Below are 27,831 nucleotides of genomic sequence, written 5' to 3'. Positions count from 1 at the left end.
AATATCAGGTTTTAGAAGCTTGGGAATTTAGGTGGAAATTCCCAGAAGACATCTGGAAGTTTCATAGAAATTAGAAACAAAAATATAGGTCTGAAAGACATTTACTAGCTGCTGCTGCTAATTCGCTTCAGTTGTGTCCGACTCTGTGCGACCCCATAGACAGCAGCCCACCAGGCTCCCCCGTCCCTGGGATTTGAAAATACAAGTAGAATGGAATATAAGAATGGAGGCAGGGGGTACTTCCCTGATGATTCAGTAGCTAAGACTCTGCACTCCTAATACAGGGGGCCTGAGTTCAATCCCTGGTCAGGGAAATAGATTTCACATGTTGCAATGAAGATCAAAGATCCCATATGCTGCAACTAAGACCCCATGCAGCCAAATAAATAAATGAACATTTGTTTAATTACTTTATTCTATAACTGCAAATGTCAAATCATTATGCCCTACACTTGAAATGAACATAATTTGTACGTCAACATTATTTCAATTTAAAAAAATACTTTTTTGAAAAAAAGAATGGGAGGATATGAAGAAGAATCTAGACAAGTTGTACCCCTCTCTTCTCATTCCACTGCCTCACCAATCCACCAATTCTTCTTCCATAGACTTTGCTCCATATACTAGGCTCAGCCTGTGATCAGCTGATTAAATCATCATCGATTTTATGCAAGATATTAAATAGATGACTGGTCCTTGGAAAACTTTCTAGGTTTAGTTTGTAACTGGCATGTGCTTCTTTGGAGATTTGATCATGAAATGATAAAAATCTGATAATGAATCATGTGCATGCAAGCAATTGCTTTTTTTATAGGCCTTAATTAAATGTTTATCAATGCTAACAATTAATTCTTTTTTCTTAATATTGCTATTGATTGCAGACTGGGAACGTCATGGGTTCCATAATAGCTTGCAGAGTATACACTGACACATCAAACTAAAGCAGTTATAACTTCAATTACTTAGGTAACCATCTGGGAAATGTCAGAATGTTTTAAGTATAGTTTGGTTCCCACTTGTATTTTCCTAGCAAACATCTAGATCCTTCATATTTTTTACATTAGCAAGTCAGAGTGTCTTCAAAGTCTCTCCACACATCATTTTCATTCTTATGGTGTTCAAAGGGCCAGTTCTAAGGCATTCTCTTCAAACTGCTGAGAGACTGGCTTATTTTCAATCCAAGAATGCACAATGATAGGAACTACATGGCACTGCCTTATCTAACATTCCTAATATATACCACAACTATTTAGCTAAGGTTTGTTGACTTGTCCCACTGACAAGTCAACACAAGTCAAAGCCCAAGTCATCAAAACAGTACCAGGCATTTGATTATAAGCAGGACTCAACACTCCCAGGTGTAATGTGTGACCAGACCACTCTACCGTATTTGATACATTCATGATTAACCTCCTTTGCAGCTGCCAGTTTGGAAGAGGCCAGCAGGAGCCTGTGAAGGGTCTTAAGTGAACTCTCGGCCACACTCCCCACAAGTCTGCTCTTATTTAGATAGCCGTGCAGATGGACATATCACAGACTGTGCTCTTGATATGAAAATGTGCCAAAAGGAGCAAGCAAATCTAACATCAGTTTAGAATCAAAGGTAGGACTGCAGATATGAGCCAGGGCAGTGCAATGCTGAGCAGGCCGAGTGGAGAGACATTTAATGATTCATCTAACCAGAGGGTTTTCAGGAAGGATCCAAGAGCACTGGCCTCCGACACTCTTCATTTTTGCCACCAGCACTGCAAGCACTGAGACAAAAAGCACGGAGCAGGTAGTGGGCTAGAAGACAGAAGGATAATTGTAGTGTTGATTGGGCACCACCTGATTCTGTTCCCCTGAGGCTAGAGAAATTGTTTCCTTGAACTACATAAACTCATCTATTAAAATTATATCTGAGATAAGATAGTGGCATTCTTTTGGAGTCAAGTACAGTTCCTTTCAACAAATCTTCATGTCAGGACTTTTCTAAAGTTCTATGCCAGAGCTTCAGTGCTAAAATTGGGAAAAGATCCTGTATATAAAGATGCTCCTTAATAAATTACCTCCTAATAAAAGTTATTTGCCCCCTTTTTGAGCAACTTACCACGAGTGGAAATACCAAGAAATGACCTGCGATCCCCTCCCCAGCCATAATATTCAACAGCCTCTTCCAAGCCACCCCAAATAAATATACGATCCTAAGTAAACAACTGGGTTTGGTTACACAAATACTATAGGAAGTTCCCCTGTTCCCCTCCCTGACAGCCACCCCAAGCATGTCCTACATGGAAATTCTAGAACCATTGTGTACTCTTTCTTTTTCTTCTCTTTCCATCTCTGTATTTCTTAAAACTCCCTTATTCCAAATAGAAAACTGTAACTAGTTTCCTTCAAAATCTGGGAACAATATACTTACCAGGATGGGTCACCATGATTGGACTAACCCTCAGTCTTTCAAAGGTGAGGCTATAATTCCTGTAGTAACATAGCATAGTCCGGATATGCTTCAGATGTTGTCTCCCACCGGTAGCCTTGCTCAGAACCAGTCACCCAGCAGAAAGATGGGTACCAAGCAAGAAAGGACAAAGTTCCTCTGAGTCCCTATAGCATTTTATTTGTGTTATTAATATGTCATTTTACGTATTATATACAGCTTCCCAGGTGGCTCAGTGGCAAAAAAAAAAAAATCTCCCTGTGACACAGGAGACCCAGGTTCAATCCCTGGGTCAGGAAGATCCATTGGAGAAGAAAATGGCAACCCACTCCAGGACTCTTGCCTGGAAAATTCCATGGATAGAGGAGCCTGGTGGACTATAGCCCCTGGGGTCACAAAAGAGTCAGACACAACTTAGTGACTAAACAACAATAACATGCATTATAGCAGAGATAATTATTATTATGCCATGTCTCTTCCTCGATTATAAGCTATCTGAGGGCAAAAATCCATAACATATTTATCATTATTTGATTACCTCTTCACACAAAGCTTAGCACACAGAAGTTATAAATATATGTGTGTTGAAAGAATAAATGTCATACATTAAGACTATCTCTTGTAAGAAGGAAACTCTACACCAAATTTGACAATCACGCCAACTGACTGTCTTTACAAAAGAGGGTAGGTAGAATAGAGATCTGATTTAGCTGAAAAGGAAGATGAGATAATGTGATGTCAAAAAAAAAAAAAGAAAGAAAATGGAGAAAACAAATCTAGTTTTTTTTCCGAAATACCAGCTTTATGAACAAATGAAACTCATACATGTAGGCACACACTGTATGTTTCAAATCACCCATCAAGAGGTTTCCCTGGTGGCTCAGTGGTCAAGAGTCCGCCTGCCAATGCAGGAGACATGGGTTCAATCCTTGATCCAGGAGGATCCCACATGCCACGGAGCAACTGAGCTGGTGTGCCACAGCTGTTGAACCTGTGCTCCAAAACCTGCAAACCACAACCACTGAGCCCACGCGTGGCAACTCCTAAAGCCCCCACACCCTAGAACTCGCGCTCAGTGACCAGAGAAGCCACCACAATGAGAAGCCCGAGCACCACAACGAGTGGCCCCACCTCACCACAACAGAGGAATGCCCAACAGCAAGAGCCAGTACAGCCAAAGATAAATAAAATTATTTTTTTTTAAAGTACCCATCATGAATGTGATCATTCTGAAAGTTCTGGCCTTTCAAGGCTTGAGCGTGGAGAAGTGGACAAAGCTACTAGATGAGTCAGCATGTGATGAACTATCCATAATAGTCTGTCACCTTGGCTTCGTATGTCAGTGGGTCCATGGAGCATGGTGCAGGTGCACTGAGAAGAAATGAGAACTTAGTAGAGTCCTTAGGCTAAGTAGGTCTCCTGAGTGAGACGTCCCTGCTCCTACTTGGCTTCTTTCTCCAGCCTCCAGCACTGAAGCCAGTGATTGTCCATCCACCAGACCAACAGTGATTTCATGACAAGGTACCTCCCACCTATCATGGGAGCCACAAGTTGTCAGTCACCTCATTTAGGTGAATGCAGAGCAGGAACAGAGATCCAGATATAAAGAACAGACTTTGGACACAGCAGGGTGGGGCAGGTGGGAGGTAGGAAAGGGTGGGATTTAAGAGAGTAGCAGGGCAATACATACATTACCATATGCAAAATAAATAGCCAGTGGGAATCTGTTGTACAACACTAGGAACTCAGTGCCGTGCTCTGGTACAACTGAGAATTGGGATGGGATGGGGTTGGGGGGAGGTTCAAGAGGGAGGGGACATATGTATACTTATGGCTGATTCACATTGTATGGCAGAAACCCACATCCAAGGAGCGGCAGCTGCGCAGTTGCAGGAGGGCCGAGAGGAGCTACTCCACGTTCAAGGTCAGGAGGGGCGGCCGTGTGGAGATACCCCTCATCCAAGGTAAGGAGCAGTGGCTACGCTTTGCTGGAGCAGCCGTGAAGAGATACCCCACATCCAATGTAAGAGAAACCCAAGTAAGACAGTAGTAGGTGCTGACAGAGGGCATCACAGGGCAGACACACTGAAACCATAATCACAGAAAACTAGCCAATCTGATCACACGGACCACAGCCTTGTCTAACTCAATGAAACTAAGCCATGTCGTGTGGGGCCACCCAAGACAGGAGGGTCATGGTGGAGAGGTCTGACACAATGTGGTCCACTGGAGAAGGGAATTACAAACCACTTCAGTATTCTTGCCTTTAGAACCCCATGAACAGTAGAAAAGGCAAAATGATAGGATACTGAAAGAGGAACTCCCCAGGTCAGTAGGTGCCCAATATGTTACTGGAGATCAGTGGAGAAATAACTCCAGAAAGAATGAAAGGATGGAGCCAAAGCAAAAACAATACCCAGCTGTGGATGTGACTGGTGATAGAAGCAAGGTCCGATGCTGTAAAGAGCAATATTGCATAGGAACCTGGAATGTCAGGTCCATGAACCAAGGCAAATTGGAAGTGGTCAAACAGGGGAGGGCAAGAGTGAACATCAACATTCTAGGAATCAGTGAACTAAAATGGACTAGAATGGGTGAATTTAACTCAGATGACAATTATATCTATTACTGTGGGCAGGAATCCCTTAGAAGAAACAGAGTAGCCATCATGGTCAACAAAAGACTCTGAAATGCAGTACTTGGATGCAATCTCGAAAACAACAGAATGATCTCTTCATTTGATACAGTATTCATTTCACCGATAATCTAAAGTAAGCATGTTCTAAATCATCTGGGTAACCACACATAAACTGGAAATCCAGTTGAAATAGCATTCCACTTGGAATTCCAGTTGACGCTATTTCAAATCCTAAAAGATGATGCTATGAAAGTGCTGCATGCAATATGCCAGCAAATTTGGAAAACTCAGCAGTGGCCACAGGACTGGAAAAGGTCAGTTTTCATTCCAATCCCAAGGAAAGGCAATGCCAAAGAATGCTCAAACTACCACACAATTGCACTCATCTCACATGCTAGTAAAGTAATGCTCAAAATTCTCCAAGCCAGGCTTCAGCAGTATGTGAACTGTGAACTTCCAGATGTTCAAGCTGGTTTTAGAAAAGGAAAAGGAACCAGAGACCAAATTGCCAACATCCGCTGGATCATCAAAAAAAGCAAGAGTTCCAGAAAAACATCTATTTCTGCTTTGTTGACTATGCCAAAGTCTTTGACTGTGTGGATCACAATAAACTGTGGAAAATTCTTCAAGAGATGGGAATACCAGACCACCTGACCTGCCTCTTGAGAAACCTATATGCAGGTCAGGAAGCAACAGTTCGAACTGGACTTGGAACAACAGACTGGTTCCAAATAGGAAAAGGAGTTCGTCAAGGCTGTATATTGTCACCCTGCTTATCTAACTTATACGCAGAGTACATCATGAGAAACGCTGGACTGGAAGAAGCACAAGCTGGAATTAAGGTTGCCGGGAGAAATATCAATAACCTCAGATATGCAGATGACACCACCCTGATGGCAGAAAGTGAAGAAGAACTAAAGAGCCTCTTGATGAAAGTGAAAGAGAGTGAAAAAGTTGGCTTAAAGCTCAACATTCAGAACACGAAGATCATGGCATCCGGTCCCATCACTTCATGGGAAATAGATGGGGAAACAGTGGAAACAGTGTCAGACTTTATTTTGGGGGGCTCCAAAATCACTGCAGATGGTGATTGCAGCCATGAAATAAAAAGATGCTTACTCCTTGGAAGGAAAGTTATGACCAACCTAGATAGCATATTAAAAAGCAGAGATACTACTTTGCCAACAAAGGTCTGCCTGGTCAAGGCGATGGTTTTTCCAGTGGTCATGTATGGATGTGAGAGGTGGACTGTGAAGAAAGCTGAGCACCGAAGAATTGATGCTTTTGAACTGTGGTGTTGGAGAAGACTCTTGAGAGTCCCTTGGACTGCAAGGAGATCTAACCAGTCCATCCTAAAGGAGATCAGTCCTGGGTGTTCACTGGAAGGACTCAGGCTGAAGCTGAAACTCCAGTACTTTGGCCATCTCATGCAAAGAGTTGACTCATTGGAAAAGACCCTGATGCTGGGAGGGATTGGGGGCAGGAGGACAAGGGGACGACAGAGGATGAGATGGCTGGATGGCATCACTGACTCGATGGACATGAGTTTGACTGAACTCCGGGAGTTGGTGATGGACAAGGAGGCCTGGTGTGCTGCAGTTCTTGGGGTCGCAAAGAGTTGGACACAACTGAGCGATTGAACTGAACTGAACTGATATAATATTATAAAGCAATTATCCTCCAATTAAAAATAAATAATTTTTTAAATCACAAAAAGATAAAAATTTTTAAATTACCTGGACAAAGGTAATCTGAGAAGTCACCTTAGTCCAAGAAATAGAAAAATTATTTGAATGTTGTATGACCTGAAATTAATGTGTTTTTGTTCACGCTGCTGTAACAAAATATTACTACAGACCAGTGGCTTACACAATACATACTTACCTTATCACACTTCTGGAGACTGAAAGGTCCAAGATCAAGGTATTGAGTGAGATCCCTCTTCCAGGATTGCAAATGGCTGCCTTCTTCTGAATCCTCATGTGGCAGAGAGAGATCATTTCCCTTTTGTCTCTTCGTATGAAGCATTAATCCCACTCAGGAGATTTCCACTCTCATGACTTAATTACATACCAAAGCTCCATCTCCAAATGCCATCGCATTGACGATTAGGGCTTCAACATCTGAAACGGGTTGGGAAGGGTGGGGTGCAAGGGAAACAGATGCAAACATTCAGTCCATAGCAGTGTGTGACTAAGTTAAAGGATTTTCCAATCTTAGTCATCAAGAGAAGGCTTTAGAAAGGTCTCTTCACTTTCACTTTTCACTTTCATGCTTTGGAGAAGGAAATGGCAACCCACTCCAGTACTCTTGCCTGGAGAATCCCAGGGACAGAGGGGCCTGGTGGGCTGCCATCTATGGGGTGCCAGCCCATAGAGTTGGACATGACTGAAGCAACTTAGCAGCAGCAGCAGCAGCTACTGCTCAAAATTGGTCCTTTATGATCTGAAAATCAGTTCACTGGAAGAAGCCAAGAGTACAGAATATAAGCCTTCCTTGGTTCCTTCCCAGGATATCCGACCACACTTAAGAATAATTAGTAAACAATTATAAATAATTAGAAAATGAAATAACACTCTGACTTTGGCCTCTTTCTCCAGCATCCAATATTTGAATTTCAGTGACCATTCACAAAACCAACAGAATCATAGGTAATTTATCCTCCCTGAACACAATGTTTTATCACACACAAGTCTCTCCTCTCCCAAATAAGACAGGAAACGGCTGAATCTCAACGTTTTCAATCTTTTGCTGACCCATGTAAAATGAATTTCTTTTTCTTGAGGATGGTCTTGATCTTGTATGAAGGTCAGGAAGCAACAGTTAGAACTGGACATGGAACAACAGACTGGTTCCAAAGAGGAAAAGGAGTACGTCAAGGCTGTATATTGTCACCCTGCTTATTTAACTTATATGCAGAGTACATCATGAGAAACAGTGGGCTGGAGGAAGCACAAGCTGGAATTAAGATTGCTGGGAGAAATATCAATAACCTCAGATATGGGAGAAGGCAATGCAAACCCACTCCAATACTCTTGCCTGGAAAATCCCAGGCAAGAGGGATTGGATGGATGGAGGAGCCTGGTAGACTGCAGTCCATGGGGTCGCTAAGAGTCGGACACGACTGAGCGACTTCACTTTCACTTTTCACTTTCGTGCATTGGAGAAGGCGATGGCGGCCCACTCCAGTGTTCTTGCCTGGAGAATCCCGGGGATGGAGGAGCCTGGTGGGCTGCCATCTATGGGGTTGCACAGAGTCGGACACAACTGAAGTGAATTAGCAGCAGCAGCATACAGATGACACCAACTTTATAACAGAAAGTGAAGAAGAACTAAAGAGCCTCTTGATGAAAGTGAAAGAGGAGAGTGAAAAAAGTTGGCTTAAAGCTCAACATTCAGATAACTAAGATCATGGCATCCAATCCCATCACTTCATGGCAAATAGATGGGGATATAGTGTTAGATTTATGACCAACCTGGACAGCATATTAAAAAGGAGAGATATTACTTTGCCAACAAAGTTCCATCTAGTCAAGGCTATGGTTTTTCCAGTGATCATGTATGGATGTGAGAGGTGGACTATAAAAGAAAGCTGAGCACTGAAGAATTGATGCTTTTGAACTGTGGTGTTGGAGAAGACTCTTGAGAGTCCCTTGGACTGCAAGGAGATCCAACCAGTCCATCCTAAAGGAGATCAGTCCTGGGTGTTCATTGGAAGGACTGATGTTGAAGCTGAAACTCCAATACTTTGGGCACCTGATGCGAAGAGTTGACTCATTTGAAAAGACCCTGATGCTGGGAAAGACTGAGGGCAGGAAAAAGGGATGACAGAGGATGAGATGGTTGGATGGCATCACTGACTCGATGGACATAGGTTTGGGTAGACTCCAGGAGTTGGTGATGGACAGGGAGACCTGGCATGCTGTAGTTCATGGGTTCACAGAGAATTGGACATGACTGAGCGACTGAACTGAACTGTTCAATGAATCTTAAATCTAGTCCAGTGAGCACAATTTCACATCATAAGCCAAACATAGTAATGGTCAAGAAGAACACCTACATAAATGATGGAGTGAAAACCTTTAAGATAATGGTTAACAAATAAGAAATAATTTTCTAAGAAATTCTAGAAAAGAAATGCAAAATATATGCAGCTTGAGCATATTTTCCTTTAACCCTTTCCCAGAAATAAATTAATTGAAAAAGTAACTGTCAAGTGTCATCTAGAGTCAGAGACAATGAAACGCCACCTCTAAGAATAACCATGAGTGGCAAAGTCCCGGAGGGATTTGAGGAGCCAAACAAGTTTATTTCGCATCATTTAATGCCAGCAAACTAAACATGAACACTAAAGTGTGAAAGAAAATTCTTAAGCTGATTTCAAATCATAGGCATATGTTTGGCTGGAAAAACACATTGAGGAACAAACACTTCAAAGGAAAATCCTTTAGAAATGGAATCACTGGCACTAGACCCACAGCCTGTTAAATTGTTTGACCAAAAAGACTGCTTCAAGAATCCGCAGCTCTTTACTCCTATAACCAAAGCAGGAATATTTGGAAGCAGTCCTGAAACCATAACTTGACTTGCGACACAATCCCTTTTCCATAACTCTGGCCAAACAGTCTAACTCTCTAAGGAACTAAGAAGCAAGCAGCCTCTTGTTCTTGATGTATCCAAGTAGAAAGGAGTTCCCAGATGTAATTGTGATACAAATAGCATGCAAAACTACTCCACAGAGGCAACACTAGCTTTGATAGTCATTGTATTACCAGTTTTGTTATTTTCTTGTAGGCTAATTTATACCTCACCTTTCAGATGAGTCTGTATTTGTGTGTGTACATATACCCACATATGTATAACAAAAACTTCAATTCAGGACTTAAAATCAGTGACAACTTTTAAACCACTTGAGGGAAAGTTTGAGGAAATTTTGTCTTTCTTTTGTTCCACAAAGTACACATGTAATTCTCTATGTTTATGGAATAAGCTTAGATGGAAGAAGGCAAATAGTAGAGGATCAGAATAAATTCTCATCCAGACAGTCTTAGTTGGAATATAAATTATAGTTTTGGACATAAATTATACATAGAAAAACCATTATTTACATATATGCATATTTCTGGGTGTTTATATTCTTCATAAAATGAGTATAAGAGGGGACAATTCTCATATCCTTAGGTGGCAGCAGCATTGAAAGCATTTAGTAATAAATAATCTTCAGAAGTTTTTCAGAACCAATTGTTTTCCAGTAGGAGATCCAACCAGCCCATTCTGAAGAAGATCAGCCCTGGGATTTCTTTGGAAGGAATGATGCTGACGCTGAAACTCCAGTACTTTGGCCACTTCATGCGAAGAGTTGACTCATTGGAGAAGACTCTGATGCTGGGAGGGATTGGGGGCAGGAGGAGAAGGGGACAACAGAGGATGAGATGGCTGGATGGCATCACTGACTCGATGGACGTGAGTCTCAGTGAACCCTGGGAGTTGGTGATGGACAGGGAGGCCTGGCGTGCTGCGATTCATGGGGTCGCAAAGAGTTGACACGCCTGAGCAACTGATCTGATCTGATGTGTATTAAGTTCTCCTTTCATTCAGCTATGAATTAGGAAATGTACACCCCACCAAGAAAAGTTTTCCGTGATGCTAAGTAGCTTCACTATTATCTTCTACACAAAAGCACATGGCGTTTTCTATTTTACTTTCCACCAGATTGTGAGAGGAAGTTTTCTCCTTCTACAGCTCACATGAGTGTTCATTCATCCAGGCTGCTCTGCTTTCTGCCTTGCTCTCTGGCAGGTCTCAGACCTGAAGAAATTTAAGGCATCAAAAACTTGAGATAAGAACTTCTGGGAGTCAAACAGCCTCACCCCTGGTGTTCAGAAGCACTAGTGTTTTGGGGGGCCAAAAACAGCATAGGAAAGGGGATACCAACAATGGATGCACTGCATGCCAGAAGAGAAAAGCCCCTTCAAAACAACTGTTTACATAAAGCACAATGAGACTCCCTCACTACCATTACCATCACCTTCCAAAGACTGTCTCTTGATGTTCGCTTATTACTCAAAACTGCAATCACTGTCTTGGAATTCATCATTCTTTTCCCTACCTGGATAACATCTAAAGGGCTATCATGACAGGACCTCTTTCTGAACCCAGTTAGATAGCATGAGAGGTGGTTCTACTTCTGCCAAAAGAGCTGAAGAGCAAAGGGGAATAATTCAGGGGTTATATAAGACATTTGTAACCCAGGTTTGCTCTGACTTTCCATTCTCAAGACTAGACAATGTAAAGTGACACAAACTTTAGCTATTCTCATTATACTCCTAGGTTATCACATCTCGGTCACCATCAGTGGCATGTCTCAGCAATAGTTGTAAAAATGTAAACCTCTCTGACTTTTGCTTTTCAGAATTTTTGAAACTAAAAAGCAACTTACTCTAGAAAGAATGAAGATAAAGACCAAATGGCAAATGAAATAAGCTATGTTACAGATACTTTCTTCAGCTTAACATTAATGTCTTTGTCTTCTTTACTAAACTTCAAAGATCTCACATGTCCCTTCTTCCTTGCCCAATCCTTTTCCATCACCCTACACTACCCTACCCTCAAGTTGGAATAAATCCTGTCCTTCGTTATGTTCCCATAACATTTTGCTCAAATGCTGATCACATCCTGCTCTAGCTGTGCCATAACTGCATGTGTGTGTGACCCCCCCTGTGCGTGGTAAGTCACTTCAGTCGTGTCTGACTCTTTGTGACCCTTTGGACTACAGCCCACCAGGCTGTTCTGTCCACGGGATTCTCCAGGCAAGAACACTGGACTGGGTTGCCATGCCCTCCTCCAGGGGATCTTCCTGATGCAGATATCGAACCCACGTCTCTTACATCTCCTGCACTGGCAGCCCCAGGTTCTTTTCCACTAGCACCACTTGGGAAGCCCCTGATCTCCCTCACTGGAGAGCAAACTGGTTGAGATCAGAGAATAAGTTTCATTTTCCAATTTTTCTTGCCAATGTAAGAAATAAATATTTATTCGAAATGTTTATTTCAAATGTTGCCATTTGAATGCTTGTTGGATTAAAATCATATGAAGATAACTAAAAGTCCTGAAAATAGTTGAATCCCTATTGCCTATATAGGATATTTATTATGAAGTTGAAAAATGTCCACATGTAAAGTCTGTAGCAAAAATTGTGAGAGTAACAAATGAATCAGGAGAATGACAGATTAGAAATTGCTTTCTTTTTCCTTAGGAAGGACACACTATCATATTTAGAAGCCAATATAAACATCCTGTTATCCATGTGAATGACAATCTATTAACATCGGACTGCATGGAGCCTTTCTGAAGTAAATGGGTACAAATATAGAGAAAGAGTTTAGAGCAAGGGTTCAAAATAAGGACTCTGAACTTAAAAGGTCTCCCTATGGCTAACATGGGGAATACTTGAGCAACAAAATAAATAAATACAGTAATAGATATAACCCACAGAATAAAATAAGAAGTCATGAAGTCTCTGTTGATATAAATAATGACAGCACTTTCTTGCAATGACATTCCACTAATAATTGTAGAAAAAATGGTGGGAAAATCACCATACAGCAAACACCACTGTTACAACTGTTTCAGGCAACTATCATTAACAGATGCTAAAATGCAAGGCAAGAGTATGATGAGAAATAGAAAATTTGTCTCAAAATGTAATTTGACAGCAAAGAATGAGATTTCTTTAACAAATAAAACTCTACCTTCAGTGAGTGGTCCTGTAATATTGCCTTGAAAGACTGTGTTTACTCACTCTTGTTTGGTACACTTTTTTAAACTACACTTTCAAATGTCAAAGGCAAAAATGGTGTATTTTCAAATCTGGCAGACACCACATTTACCAAATGATCAAACATCACCAGTGATAGGCAAATCAAAATCCTATATCTCTGATATGATTTACAACCCAAATTGAAGGCCATTCAATTAAATAATTGGCCAATACTCTTAAAAAGTGTCATGAGCATTAAAGACCAAAAAAAAAAGGGTATCAGGAACTTCCTAGATTGAAGGAAACACTATAACTAAATGCTTGAATGAGTTTGACTGTTAGATTCTTCGTATAAGTGGTTATCCTGCAGCATTTATCTTTCTGTGTCTGGTTTATTTCACTCAGCCTAATATCCTCCAGTTTCATCTATGTTGTTGCAAATGGGAGGATTTCCTTCTTTCTCATGGCAGAATAACATGTGTACATGGCCGGTAGAAATATCAACAGCCTCAGATATGCAGATGATACTACTCTCATGGCTGAAGAGGAACTAAAGAGCCTCCTAATGAATGTGAAAGAGAAGAGTGAAAAAGTTGGCTTAAAACTCAACATTCAAAAAACTAAGATCATGGCATCCAGTCCCATCACTTTATGCCAAATAGAAGGGGGAAAAGTGTTGTTTTCTTAGGCTCCAAAATCACTGTAGATGGTGACTGCAGCCATGAAATTAAAAGATGTTTACTCCTTGTAAGGAAAGATATGACAAACCTAGACAGTATATTAAAAGGCAAAGACGTCACTTTCCAACACAAGTCTGTCTAGCCAAAGCTATGGTTTTTCCAATAGTCATGTGTGGATGTGAGAGCTGAACCATAAAGAAGGCTGAGAGCTGAAGAATTGATGTTTTCAAATTGTGGTGTTGGAGAAGACTCTTGAAGAATTCCCTGGACTGCAAGGAGATCAAACCAGCCAACTGAAAGGAAATCAGTCCTGAATATTCATTGGAAGGACTGATGCTGAAGCAGAAGCTCCAATACTTTGGCCAACCAGATGCAAAGAACCAACTCAGGAAAAACCCTGATGCTGGGAAAGACTGAAGGCAAAAGGAGAAGGGAGAAGCAGAGAATGAGATGGTTAGCTAGCATCACCAACTCAATGGACATGAATTTGAGCAAACTGTGGGAGACAACGAAGGACAAGGAAGCCTGGCGTGCTGCAGTTCACGGGGTCTCAAAGAGTGGAACATGACTTAGTGACTGAACAACAACAACGACGGTGTGTACACACACACAAACACACCACATTCTCTTTATCTATTCCCGTAGTCGATAGAGTTAAGTTGCTGCCACATCTTGGCTATTGCGAATCATGCTGCAATGAACATGGGAATATAGATACCTCTTGGAGATACTGATTTCATTTCTTTAGGATATATAGATACAAGTGGGATTGTTGGATCAAATGATAGCTCTATTTTTTAGTTTTTTTTGAGGGCTCTGCGCACTATATTCCAGAGTGACGGCACTAACTTATATTCCCACCAATAGTGTACAAGGATTCCTTTTTCTCTGCATCCTTGCCAACATTTGTTATCTCTTGTCTTTTTTGATAAAGCCATTCTAACTATTATGAGGTGATATTTCATTGTGGTTTTGATTTGCATTTCCCTGATCAGCAATATTGAACACTTTTTTACCTGCAAGCCACTTGGGAAAATGTCTATTCAGTTCCTATGCCCAATTTTTAATTGTTTATTTGGTTTTTTGGTATTGAATTGTGTGAGTTCCTTATATTTTTTGGATAGTAACTCCTTATCAGATAGATAGTTTGCAAATACTTTTTCCCACTCAAATGGTTACATTTTTATCTATTTTATTTTTTGATTGTTTCTTTTGCTGTGCAGAAGTTTTTTAGTTTGATGTAGTCCAAACTGTCTACTTTTGTTTTTGTTGCCAATATTTTTTGTGTCATATCCAAGAACTCATTACCAAGACCAATGTCAAGAAACACTTTCACCTATGTTATCTTCTAGTTTTACGCTTTTGAGGCTTATGTTTATGTCTTTAATTCACCTTGAGTTAATGTTTGTGTATTTTGTAAAATAAGGATTCGATTCCATTTTCTGCATGTGGATGTCCAATTTTCCTAACACCATTTATTGAAGAGACTCTCCTTTTCCCATTGTGTATTCTTGGCACCCTTATCTAAGATAAGTTGATAATATACGCCTGGGTTTATTCCTGGGCTCTCAATTCTTTATTTTTTAATTCTTATTTTTATTTGGAGGATAACTGCTTTACAAGGCTGTGTTGGCTTCTGCCATACAACAAAGTGAATCAGCCGTAAGTACACATATGTCCTTTCCCTTTTGAATCCCCCTCCACTCCCCACCCCTTCCCACCCCTCTAGGTTGTCGCAGCATACTAGGTTGAGCTCCCTGTGTTATACAGTAACTTCCTACTAGCTATCTGTGTAATCTACGGTAACGTATATGTTTCAACACTACTTTTTCAATTTGTCCCACCCTCTCCATGCGGAGAAGGCAATGGCACCCCCACTCCAGTACTCTTGCCTGGAAAATCCCATGGACGGAGGAGCCTGGTAGGCTGCAGTCCATGGGGTTGCTAAGAGTCGGACACGACTGAGCGACTTCACTTCTCTTCACTCCATGCCCCACCGTGTCCCAAACCTGTTTTCTATGTCTGCGTCTCTATTCCTGCCCTGCAAATAGATTCATCAGGACCATTTTTCTAGATTCCATGTATATGCTTTAATATGCAATGTTTGTTTTTTTCTCTTTCTGACTTACTTCACTTTCAGTAATACTGGGCTCTCAATTCTTAATGACTTCATGCTTTTCCAAAAAGTCAGCCTCCCCTCAAAAGTTATTCAGATATGCTAACAGATTTAAAAAAAAATTTCACAGCCTTCCAAAAATAATAAGTGAATTATTGAAATAAGTAGATATTTTCCCCAGGAAAAGCACTTTGAAGTAACCATATTTTACATATGTAGATTATGAATTAAGTTTTTCAAAACTCAGAATTTAGACATTTTGTATCTCAGTTGTAAACAGTAAACTTTATGAACCAGATGAACAGCAGTTTCTGCCTTTTTGTACTGACAGCATACAATTGCTGTTCTTTATTTGATTTGAAGATACATAATGAAACCTAAACATTTTCAAACAAATATTTCTTTTTATGTTTCAATACATTTAGTGTTTTGTTTTTGTTCTTTTTGTTTTGAGTTTTGTTATTGTTTTGTCTTGTTTTGCTTTGCCTCTAAAAAGTGTGCAGTACCTATCTGGCTCGCTGGCAGGACTCTGAAATTTCACAAAACCTGAGGTGAAAATCGCAATCCTGAACTAAGACTCCAACAACACAGGATTATAAAAAGTCTGGTATTATTTCAAGTCAGGATTTTCTTCTATATTCAATTTCACCCAAAGTCAAGTATTAGTCAGTCTTCACCTTTCATACAGCAGAAAGGCGATTTGATTAATATGATTTCTTTGTAGAAAAATCTAAGAAGATTAAGGCACAGTGATAAAGGTAAAGCATGCCCTCTCTCCACGACATTCCTCAGCACTATACAGAGGTCTGCGGATCTTGCCAGTCATTAGACTGTTCACGCTAGCTGCATGTGGAAGAGGAAAAAATCTATCATTGGGGAGAACTTCCATTTTCTCTCACATTTTAGTTTCCATCTCATGAACAGGTCAACAAATCTGGAGGTTGGTATTGATTTCACTCTAACTAAGCAAGAAAGTGCATTTGCATCAAGCAAATATTTGCAGATCATTTTTCCCCCATCCACCCCACCCCTGCTTTGGGGGTTATGTTTTGTGATAGTCTCAGAGGAAAAAAATTAAAGTGTTCTAAATGACTTCTGTACTCAGTGAAGCATGATGCAAAATAAATCTAATTGGGGTGGTTTCCATTAACGATTTTCCATGTGTACATTCTGAAAACCTAATACTGACCAGGAGGAATAATTTTCTCCTTTTCTGATATGTGGAAGTGAATTCAAGTCTAGCTAAAACATATATGTGTGTGTGTGTGTGTGTGTGTATACTTATATATACATACATATATACACTATATATAAACTTAAATATGAATTTTAAATGTCATTTACCTCTTCTACTTTTACTTTATATGTTTGTGTGAATATATATATATAGAGAGAGAGAGAGAAAGAAAGAATAAAATGAAAGTCCCCTTCCCCAGGGCTTCTCAGCTTTTAGAATATGGGTATTATACACCCACTGCTTTGCTCAAATGCAGACTATTTGAGAACATGATAGATGAGGGAGTAAATTACTTTCAGTAGACCATTTCCAACATTGTTTTTTCCTCAGACTAGCACATGTCAATTTGATGGATATGAATCTGAAGATTCAATTTCAATAGAAAAGGTTACAGGGTCAGAATTCACTGTGTACCGCCTCCACATCTCAGCAGCCCAGCTGAGACACTTCAGTGCTCACAACTTAAAGAGCCCCTGCTGCACCCGTCAGGGGCCTCTCCATCCCAAGCCTCTCTTCAGAAATCTGACAGGCCATGCAATGACCGAAAAAGACATAAAACTTACCTTATTTCTTAAGCAGGGCAGTGAGGGGGACTGAGAAACTTGCTATTTAACATCCAAATGATCAAATGCAATTTACACTTTATATGATGACACAAAGACTTAGCTCTTGACTTTGGAAGCATTGCAGATTTTTAAACAACTTTTTTTTTTACCTGTTTTCACCATCTTTACAGCATAGTAGAATATAATGCTATTATGTTAATTAAATAGTCAGATACTCCTACTACTCCCAGTTTTGACATGAATCCTAGAATAGGTAAAATGGAAAAAAAAAAAAAAACATAATATAACTCATCATAGAAAAAGTAATGTGGTTATTTGAATAGAAAGGATTAAGTATCTGTCCCCAGGTAAAATCTCAAGTTTTTACTATTAATATCATAAGGAAAAGATATATAAAATCAAGAGTTAGCATTTTTAATAGAGAAACAGTAACAAGCAGAGAACTGACTCTTTGGAAAAGACCTGATGCTGCCATACAGTGCACTCCTTACTGTATTTGATTTTTTCACTCAACAATGCACTTGGGTTGGCTTGTTGCTTCATGCCATTGTGTGTAGCAGTGACCGTTCATTCTCCTTGCTATGAGTACATCAGAGAGTATATCATTGTATGAGTATCTCTCAACTTATTTATCTATTCCACTGTTTGATGAACCAGAGCGAGCTTTTAAAAATGTAGATAAGATCAGGTAACTTCCCTAAGCAAAACTCTTCACCTGCTTTCTATTGCATTTAAAAGATCCTAAGTTCTTGGCTTAAAGCTCAACATTCAGAAAACTAAGATCATGGCATCTGGTCCCATCACTTCATGGGAAATAGATGAGGAAACAATGGAAACAGTGTCAGACTTTATTTTTGGGGGCTCCAAAATTGCAGATGGTGATTGCGGCCATGAAATTAAAAGACACTTACTCCTTGGAAGAAAAGTTATGACCAACCTAGATACCATATTCAAAAGCAGAGGCATTACTTTGCCAACAAAGGTCCATCTAGTCAAGGCTATGGTTTTTCCAGTGGTCATGTATAGATGTGACAGTTGGACTGTGAAGAAGGATGAGCACCAAAGAATTGATGCTTTTGAACTGTGGTGTTAGAGAAGACTCTTGAGAGTCCCCTGGACTGCAAGGAGATCCAACCAGTCCATTCTAAAGGAGATCAGCCCTGGGTGTTCTTTGGAAGGAATGATGCTAAAGCTGAAACTCCAGTACTCTGGCCACCTCATGTGAAGAGTTGACTCATTGGAAAAGACTGATGCTGGGAGGGATTGGGGGCAGGAGGAGAAGGGGACAACAGAGGATGAGATGGCTGGATGGCATCACCGACTCGATGGACATGAGTTTGACTGAACTCCAGGAGTTGGTGACAGACAGGGAGGCCTGGCGTGCTGCAGTTCATGGGGTCGCAAAGAGTCAGACACGACTAAGCGACTGAACTGAACTGAACTGAACTGAAGTTCTTACCACGGTACTAACCCACCCCGCCCACTTACCTTCCCACAGTCCCAGCTTCTATAATTCCATGGCTCTAGCCACACAGTCCTTATTTCTGTTTCTTCTCTGTTACATACTAAGCTCTTTCCCAACACACAGCCTTCACACAGGCTAGTCACTTTCTGGAATGTTCTCCTTGACCACAACCATTGCGTTCTCCACCCAACCAAATCAAGACCAAATACAGGGCTGGCTCTAACTCAGCTTATAACAAGGTCATCTTTTCAAATGTGCCTTCCTTAACCTTAACCTCTTCCTACAAATACCTCCTCACTCTATTTTACACTACCCTGTTTGTTTCACTTTGACTTTTCACTTAAGCTCTGAGCAAAAAATAGTAAGGATATAATGCCTTTTATTTGCAGAAGAGAGAAACAGTTATTTTTAAATCGTAGCTCCAATGAGGGGGGGAAAGGGAGATTTAATATCCAGTGTGTGCTCACTTGTCTCTGATTCTTTGCAGCCCCATGGAGTATGGTCCACCAGGCTCCTCTGTCCATGGAATTTTCCAGGCAAGAATACTGGAGAGGGTTGCCATTTCCTTTTCCAGAGGATCTTCTCAACCTCAGAAACGAACCCACATCTCTTGCGTCTCCTGCATTGGCAGGTGAATTCTTTACCACTAGGGCCACCTGGAGCGGTTACAGTCAAACCTCAATTCATGGAATCAGTTCAATCAATGTAATAGAAACACTGTTCTCACTCATTTAGAGAGATGTCTCCTTACTGCAACCTCCAAATTCCTAACTAAACTTTTAAGGTGCCTTACAACACACCTTGTGGGAGTATTCCCTGCAAACCAAGTGGCACTAACCTCCCACAAAACCCTAAACAAAAAGTTCCAAGAACAATTCTTAAGTAGGCTGATAAGGAGTCTGGGGCCCTGAAGGAGGAATGGGTACAGGGTTCTCAAGGAGGAGAAAGGGGTCCAGCATTCTGGAGGAGAAGTAAAGGACAAACTTTTCTTTCTACATTCCTTTGTCTTAGTCACAAAAGACACTTTTTCTTTAAGCCCAGAGCTAATGATCAGACAAAAAAACAATTCATCTTGCTCAAGGGTGTTTCTCCTTAAGCTCTGTACTAATGATTATATAACAACCATGTAACTTGCTTGAGGACCTTTCTTCTTCTTAACAAGAACCTTCTGACTAATCTTGCTTTCTTAAGATGTATGTTGTGGGAGTGGATCTGGTAAAAGTATATAAGGCCTTGATAAGACTACCAACTTTAGCCATGGGAATAAAGACTTTATTTTGGGGGCTCCAAAATCACTGCAGATGGTGATTGCAATCATGAAATTAAAAGACTCTTACTCCTTGGAAGAAAAGCTATGACCAACCAAGACAGTGTATTCAAAAGCAGAGATATTACTTTCCCAACAAACGTCCATCTAGTCAACGCTATCGTTTTTCCAGTACTCATGTATGGATGTGAGAATTTGACTATTAAGAAAGCTGAGCACTGAAGAATTGATGCTTTTGAACTGTGGTGTTGCAGAAGATTCTTAAGAGTTCCTTGGACTGCAAGGAGATCCAACCAGCCCATCCTAAAGGAGATCAGTCCTGAATATTCATTGGAAGGGCTGATGCTGAAGCTGAAACTCCAATACTTTGGCCACTTGATGCAAAGAACTGACTCATTGGAAAAGACCCTGATGCTGGAAAAGATTGAAGGCAGGGGGAGAAGGAGACAACAGAGGGTGAGATGGTTGGATGGCATCACCAACTCGATGGACATGAGTATGAGCAAGCTCCGGGAGTTGGTGATGGTCAGGGAAACCTGATGGACAGGGAAGTGTGCTGCAGTCCATGGGGTCGCAAAGAGTCAGACACAACTGAGCGACTGAACTGAACTGAACTGACAAGACTACCGTGGTGGGGGGCACTCTCCATCCCTCTTCTGATGATTGTGTCAGAAGGTTCCTCTGTCCTTTTTCACTGTAATAAAACTTCTGTCATACACACACACACACACACACACACACACGAGTTCCAAGAACAAAATCACTCCATCTGAAGAGAGGTTTTATACAGAAAGTGTTTATAATGTTTTCTACAAAGGTACAAGATGTTTTACAGAGGAAAATGAAGCAAAACTTCTATTCAGTTTTTCAAAACTAAACTATAATTTTCAATGAACCAACTAGAGAAAGTAAACCAGCATATTTACGTAATTTGCAAGTTCTGGACATTTCTAATTAAGCAAAGAAAGGTGGTATGTTTTTGAAAAAGTAATGTGTTTTTAAAGGGTAGTAGGGAAATTAAATGTGTTCAGTTGGGTTTAACTTCTTCATGAAAATAAGCTTCTTATTCTGGTAAGAAATGGGTCATAGCAATAAAAGTATGCTGTAAATTCAACTTGACAAATGAGAAAACGAATTCCTGAGGGTAAGGCCTATTAAAGGAATATTTTAATTTAATCATGCAGTGAATATTTTTGAGAAGCTTCTATATATGCAAGAAACTGCCTTACATATTTTAATGAGACAAAACATAGTATTAGCTAATATAGTAATAGCTTATTCTATTACTAACTTCTCAGACATAATATAAAAAGATCAAATATAAGGACAAAAATGCTAAACACCTATATGAAGATGCCAGTTTCCAATGTTTGCTTCTAAACTTCAAAATTCAACCATATGTTACACCTATAACTTGAAGGCATGTGCAGAGTATTAGTCATTTAAGTGAGCAGAAAAAGTCGGCTTGTTTGACATAACAAGTGATGTGATGCCACCTTATGGTTGAGAATTAAATGTAATGATAAGTAATCATTTTTTCAGATACACTTTCTTAGATCCCTGGGGGTGGGGGAAATGCTACATACTACTAAATCTGTAAAATTCAAAAATCTAAATACACACAACCAATTTAATCCTGGGAAGAAAATATAAAATTAATATCAATGGTCTGACACACAGGAAGACTGCATTTTGTCAAAGGGTCTGCTCATCTGTCTGCCTATTCTAGGTATTCTCATAGCAAATGTCAGTTGGATTTTTCTAGCTCAAATAACTGTTCTTTACTTTCAAGTTTAAAAAAAACAACAACAAAAACATAAAGTGAAAACAAGTGAAAAATCTTTTAATTAACCAGTTTTAATTTACTAGGCATTAGGGGGAACATGACCATCCCCAAGAAAAAGAAATACAAAAAAGCAAAATGGCTGTCTGAGCAGGCCTTACAAATAACTGTGAAAAGAAGAGAAGCAAAAAGCAAAGGAGAAAAGGAAAGATATATCCATCTGAATGCAGTTCCAAAGAATAGCAAGGAGATATAAGAACGCCCTCCTCACCAATCAATGCAAAGAAATAGAGGAAAACAATAGAATGGGAAAGACTAGAGATCTCTTTAAGAAAATTAGAGATACCAAGGGAACATTTCATGCAAAGAAGGGTTCAATAAAGGACAGAGATGGTATGGACCTAACAGAAGCAGAATATATTAAGAAGAGGTGACAAGAATACACAGAAGAACTATACAAAAAAGATCTTCATGACCCAGATAATCACCATGGTGTGATAGAACCAGACACTCTGGAATGTGAAGTCAAGTGGGCCTTAGGAAGCATCACTAAGAACAAAGCTAGCGGAGGTGATGGAATTCCAGTTGAGCTATTTCAAATCCTAAAAGATGATGCTGTGAAAGTGCTGCACTCAATATGCCAGCAAATTTGGAAAATTCAGCAGTGGCCACAGGACTGGAAAAGGTCAGTTTTCATTCCAATCCCAAAGAAAGGCAATGCCAAAGAATGTTCAAACTACCACACAATTGCACTCATCTCACACGCTAGTAAAGTAATGCTCAAAATTCTCCAAGCCAGTCTTCATCAGTACATGAACCGTGAACTTCCAGATGTTCAAGCTCCTTTTAGAAAAGGCAGACGAACCAGAGATCAAATTGCCAACATCCTCTGGATCATCGAAAAAGCAAGAGAGTTCCAGAAAAACATCTATTTCTGCTTTGTTGACTATGCCAAAGTCTTTGACTGTGTGGATCACAATAAACTGTGGAAAATTCTTCAAGAGATGGGAATACCAGACCACCTGACCTGCCTCTTGAGAAACCTATATGCAGGTCAGGAAGCAACAGTTAGAACTGGACATGGAACAACAGGGTGGTTCCAAATAGGAAAAGGAGTATGTCAAGGCTGTATATTGTCACCCTGCTTATCTAACTTATATGCAGAGTACATCATGAGAAACGCTGGACTGGAAGAAGCACAAGCTGGAATCAAGATTGCCAGGAGAAATATCAATCACCTCAGATATGCAGATGACACCACCCTTATGGCAGAAAGTGAAGAAGAACTAAAGAGCCTCTTGATGAAAGTGAAAGAGGAGAGTGAAAAAAGTTGGCTTTTTAAAGCTCAACATTCAGAAAACTAAGATCATGGCATCTGGTCCCATCACTTCATGGCAAATACATGGGGAAACAGTGGAAACAGTGTCAGACTTTATTTTGGGGGGCTCCAAAATCACTGCAGATGGTGATTGCAGCCATAAAATTAAAAGACGCTTACTCCTTGGAAGGACAGTTATGACCAACCTAGATAGCATATTCAAAAGCAGAGGCATTACTTTGTCAACAAAGGTCCGTCTAGTCAAGGCTATGGTTTTTCCAGTGGTCATGTATGGATGTGAGAGTTGGACTATAAAGAAAGCTGAGTGCCAAAGAACTGATGATTTTGAACTGTGGTATTGAAGAAGACTCTTGAGAGTCCCTTGGACTGCAAGGAGATCCAACCAGCCCATCCTAAAGGAGATCAGTCCTGGGTGTTCATTGGAAGGACTGATGCTGAAGCTGAAACTCCAATACTTTGGCCACCTGATGCGAAGAGCTGACTCATCTGAAAAGACCCTGATGCTGGGAAAGACTGAAGGCAAGAGGAGAAGGGGAAGACAGAGGATGAGATGGTTGGATGGCATCACCGACTCGATGGACATGGGTTTGAGTAAACTCCGGGAGTTGGTGATGGACAGGGAGGCCTGGCGTGCTGTGGTTCATGGGGTAGCAAAGAGTTGGACACAACTGAGCGCCTGAACTGAACTGAGGGGAAACAATGTGGAAGCCCCAGTTTGAGGGATAAAAATCGTCGAATATTAGAAATGTCATATCCTTTCTTCCATAGTTTTTTGCTTAAGCAGAAATGCAAATTTAAGGAACTCAAAAAACAAACAAATATAATTGTTGTATTAGTGCAGTACGTGGTGTTGGTTGCTCCTCACCGAATGACAGGAAACCCAGGCTGGGTCCTTCCCGTGTACTCTTCATCAGTGGCACTTCTCTGTGGCATTCTGATCTTCTTGGGTCCCACACACTTCCATATCCTCCACTGATCTGTGATTCACCTCCTTGCAAGCATTGTAGAAATTCCCCACTCAATCTGCAATTGCTCAGAGTCCCAACTTCAAAGTTGAGCATCACTATCAACCAATTTTTTTAAACTTTTTTTGCCACTATTTTCTAATTGAAGGATAATTGCTTTACAGAAGTTTGTGGTTTTCTGTCACACATCAACAAGAATCAGCCATAGGTACACCCATGGCTCCTCCCTCCTGAACCTCCACCATCAACCACATTTTTCTAGTCCTAGTTAATTCTGTTTCTATTTATAGTTCAACAAATAGAAGGATTTGGGGAAATGCATATCTTCTTTGATGTTTATTTAGTAAAACACTTTTTGAAAAACTGTCTGTCGTTGCCACATTGCGATATAGCCTCAATGGTTCCTGTTGGAAGAAGAGCCTTCTGAACTGAAAGTTACCAGAAAAGGCTCTCCTTTTAGTTGAAAGTTATTTCTTCTGTTATGCTATCAAATATTCTTTCTTCTCTTCCTTCCCCTTTTGTAGCAATGGCAGCTGTGGGTAAAACTCTCCAGTGACTTTATAATAGCAATTTTAGTGTTCACTTATTGAATCTTCATCAGACATATAGGTTAGCCTCTCTTGGCAGTAAATTTTTGGAAAATGTTATAGGAAAGTGATAGAAACAAACCCACTTGTAGACAAGGCTCTATTTAAGGGATAATCATGCATTTAGGGAGAACAGGTTTGATTCCTGGGTAGGGAAGATCCCCTGGACACTGGCAAACCACTCCAGTATTCTTGCCTGGAGGAGTCTATGGACAGAGGAGGCTGGCAGGTCCATTGGGTCGCAAAGAGTCAGACACAACTGAGAGACTGAGCATACAGGCATGCATGCATGCATTCAAAATGACTGCAAAATTAAAGAAATCAAATATAAAATGCTAATATCAGGGGAAACGATGACATTTATATGGGAACCATCTGTATTATCTTTGGAGCTTTTCTATACATTTAAAATTATTTCAAAACCAAAAGCTTATTTAAAAAAAAGTTCAGTGAACCAGAACTGAGTCCAGGTAATTTGTCTTCTCTCCATCAGTTTTACCAGACTGAGTCTCTTTCCCTCCTGCGCACATTTACTTATGTATTCTATATACACAAGATCCTTTACATCTGCTAAGAGATTGGAGCTGTCATCTTACTCCTGAGGAGAAGGCCAGCTTGGTGGCTGCTGGGTTTGAAGTTCCCTGTTCAAATGCCAGTGTAGATAGAGACATGACTACTCTGAGAGCTTAGCCAGGTCACTTCCCTGTCTGTGATTTGCTTTTGTCTTATGCCTAAAGGGACAGATAATGCTTACCTCCCACCTCCACCAGAAAAAGGAAAAAAAGTTAAAATGTTAATCTGAACATATTTTTTAAAAGGAAAAACAATTTTCAGTGCCAGTTTCATATACAATACAGAATATTAATATCTACTGGTTTTGTCAGCCTGAGCTAGTAAGCACTTCAGGGCAGATCCTGCGTTTTGAATCTCAGTAGCTACTCTCAAGTCCTTTCACAAATAATGATGCCAGTCCTTAAATTTCAAGTTTTAATTCTGAAATTTAGGATTCACTGATAGTAGCTACTAACAATGCACCTATTGCCATTTCCTAAATATTTGTTTTACTTCTAACAGAGCACAAAGATCTCAAAACTCTGTTTTTATAACCCTGTTTACATCCTGAGAAAGAACTCGTCACCAGAATCACATCATAACACATAGATACCTATTCAATGACCTACTTGGGCTCTCCCATTTGGCTGCCATTTCACTCCTGCCTCTCTCTGTGTTTAACCTTTTGCCTCCTCCAGAGCAGTTAGCTGAAGCCATAGGATGAGGAATGGGGGTTCTTAGAAGCCGGGGAGATAAAAGGGTCCACCCTGCATGAATAGCATCTCTCCCTTCCTGGGCAGTCTCTGCTACTGCTGGGGAAGGGCGATGGGGGCAGATTTTTCTATTAATTCCTAGCTGACATCTTCAGAGCAGGAATTTAAAAGTTTCACAACAAGAAGAAATGCAGAAATTAATGGTTACAGGTGATGTATACTGCCTTCTGTGTTAAGGAGAGAGGCAAAGCCTAAAGATTCTCAGCCCAAGTGGACCAGCACCCAGACTGTGTATGAGGAAACCTGTTCGACAAATGTTAGCTGCCTACCCTCCTCTTTCTTCTGACTGCAGACTTGCTTTTTTTTTTTGGAAATGATGGACATTTTCTCTCCTACAGATCCAGACAAAATAACATTGACCCTTAAGAACTGAGAAATCCCCACCGTCATCTCCTTGAGCCCATTCCAACACTTTGCAACTCCAAGAGACAAGTCACTCCCGCTTTCCAGAAAACACTCCAGGACAGCGCGGGGGTGGGGGGGGGGCGGGCAGAGGGGCTCAAAGGGCAGGGAGGACCTCCACCTCAGGTGCAAGGGAAAGTCTCTGTGCACCCCTCATCACCTTACTGGCTCTGCAACCCCACCAAAAACATAGTGAAAATCACCTGTATATAGGGAGGGACCTAAATACAGTCAGATTTGAGAGATCCAACAACATTCAAATACATGAAAATTTTGAACTACACTGTCTAATACAGTAACCATCAGCCACATGCAGCTATTTAAATTTAAATTACTTTATATTAATTAAAGAATTATGTTCCCAAATCACATTAGCCACTAATGGCTCTTGTGTTGGACAGCTCAAATATGAAGCACTTCCATCACTGCAGAAAGTTATACGGGGCAGGACTGATACAAATGGTACACAGAAGTACATCTGGACTCTTGAAACCCTGCTATCTCATCTTTGATTCTTTTTACTAAATATTCACTGAGTATTTATGTCATGCAAGACACTGGAAAAAAGTTCAATGAAGCATACAGAGATGAATACGATGATAACTGGGCATCAGGAGCTTACATTTGAGATGTAGAAATATACAGATACATGACTACCTATATTATAAATAGAAGAATGTACAAGAGCAAAAGAATGGGCAAATTATTCCGCTTAGACAAACAGAGAAGGATGAAACCATTTCACACTGATCCTCGACAGTTCCAGGATTCCAAGATAACAAGCACCATCCTGATTGAGAAATCGCACATTTCCATGCTGTCGGTTCCATGTAAACAGCATTTGAACACATTCCATCAAAACTGCTTTGAAAACTTGTCCAAAATAAAATTTTCTTTGGTGAGAAGATGTAACAAACCTAAGAGGTACCACATGCTAACGGAAAAAATATAGGATTCAAGGTGAGAAGACCTGTCTGACAGCTAAGTCCAACTTTCACAAGCTGTGCAACCTTGAGTAAGCTATTAACTTTTCTGAGCCTCAAGATCTTCATTTTCAAAGTGGAAGAAATAATTCCTACCCCATCTGTCCCAAAAGCTATTACTGTAAGAATAACCACGATAGTGAAAGAAGCTCAGAAATAGAGTGTCGTATTACTATTATCACTGAAAGCAACATGAAACGTTGGAGGACATACAAATCCATTGCTGGCAAGTAACTTTGGACTGCATGTGGAAGGTTCACAATTCTGCACAAGGATATCAAATTCTGAATCCATAAATCT

At 40.4% G+C, this 27,831-nt stretch overlaps 1 long non-coding RNA gene across 3 annotated transcripts in view; it reads right to left on the bottom strand.

Moving 5' to 3' along the window:
* Positions 1-7,180, bottom strand: part of LOC147374697 (uncharacterized) — a 502,498-nt gene extending 495,318 nt beyond the window's left edge. Inside the window, exon 1 of one of the 3 annotated variants that reach the window (XR_015163027.1) lies at positions 6,942-7,180. This is a non-coding gene — a long non-coding RNA (uncharacterized LOC147374697). The remainder of the gene's footprint in view (positions 1-6,941) is intronic. The other 2 variants (XR_015163028.1, XR_015163030.1) reach the window with 2 other exon arrangements.
* Positions 7,181-27,831: the final 20,651 nt, after the last annotated feature.

This window comes from Bos grunniens, chromosome 4 (genome assembly GCF_055505025.1).
Source record: "Bos grunniens cultivar Pamir isolate PY7600 chromosome 4, Bosgru_T2T1.0, whole genome shotgun sequence".
Lineage (NCBI taxonomy): Eukaryota > Metazoa > Chordata > Mammalia > Artiodactyla > Bovidae > Bos > Bos grunniens.
The sequence above is the reverse complement of the archived record's forward strand: the minus strand, read 5'-3'. Positions and strand labels throughout refer to the sequence as shown.